We start from the raw sequence: 979 nt of genomic DNA, 5'->3' as shown, positions 1-979 counted from the left end.
CATTTTAGGGTCGTTTTGGGGCCATTTAGGGACGTTTTGGGGCCATTTAGGGCCGTTTTGTGGCCATGAGGTCACTGAGATGGCGAGGATGTTGGGGACATTGGGGGGAGTTGGGGGGGTTAGGACGTCGGGCGCCCGTTCCCCCAGGTCATCAAGGGCAAGGGCGGTGGCATCGGGATCAAGGTGGGGGAGTGTTTTTTTGGGGTCATTTCGAGGGTTTTTTGGGGTTTTTTGGGGGCTTTTGGGGGTCTTGAAATGGGTTGGATGGGTGGGCTGCCAGGTCAACCCGTTGGGTTGCGTTGGGTTGGGTTGGGTTGGGTGATGGTCTTGGGGTGGGGGCTTGCTGGGGAGATTTGGGGTCCCTGAGGTGTTGGGGCCATTTTTGGGATGTTTTTGGGATATTTTGGGGTGATTTCAGGACATTTTGGGGACATTTTTAGGGGTCTTGAATAGGGAGGAGTGTGCTAGATGGGTGGGCTGCCAGGTGAAGGCATTGGGTTGCATTGGGTTGGGTGATGGTGCGTTGGAGACGTTTTGGAGACATTTTGGGGACGTTTGAGAGCATTATAGGACATTTTAGGGACATTGAGATGTTGGGGACCATTTTTGGGGGGCATTTTGTGGCTTTTGGGGTTTTTTTTGGCGCCGTTTTGAGGGACTTTCTGGGGATACGGGGGTAACTTGAAGGGTTGGGTCTCCAGGTCAACCCATTGGGTTGGGATGGGTTGGGTTGGGCGGTGGTGGCGGTGTTGGGAACATTTTGGGGACATTTGGGGACATTTCAGGGACATTGAGTTCTTGGGGATGTTTTGGGGGCATTTTGGGGCATTTGGGGGGGTTTTGGGGACTCATGTTGGGGTTGGATCGTTGGGCTGCTAGGTCACCCCATTGGGTTGGGTTGAGTGATGGTGGCCTTGGGGACATTTTGGGGACATTTGGGGACATTTTGGGGACACTTTGGGACATTTTTTGGACATTG

The sequence above is a fragment of the Numida meleagris genome, unplaced genomic scaffold, assembly GCF_002078875.1.
Source record: "Numida meleagris isolate 19003 breed g44 Domestic line unplaced genomic scaffold, NumMel1.0 unplaced_Scaffold964, whole genome shotgun sequence".
NCBI classification, from domain to species: domain Eukaryota; kingdom Metazoa; phylum Chordata; class Aves; order Galliformes; family Numididae; genus Numida; species Numida meleagris.
The sequence above is the reverse complement of the archived record's forward strand: the minus strand, read 5'-3'. Positions refer to the sequence as shown.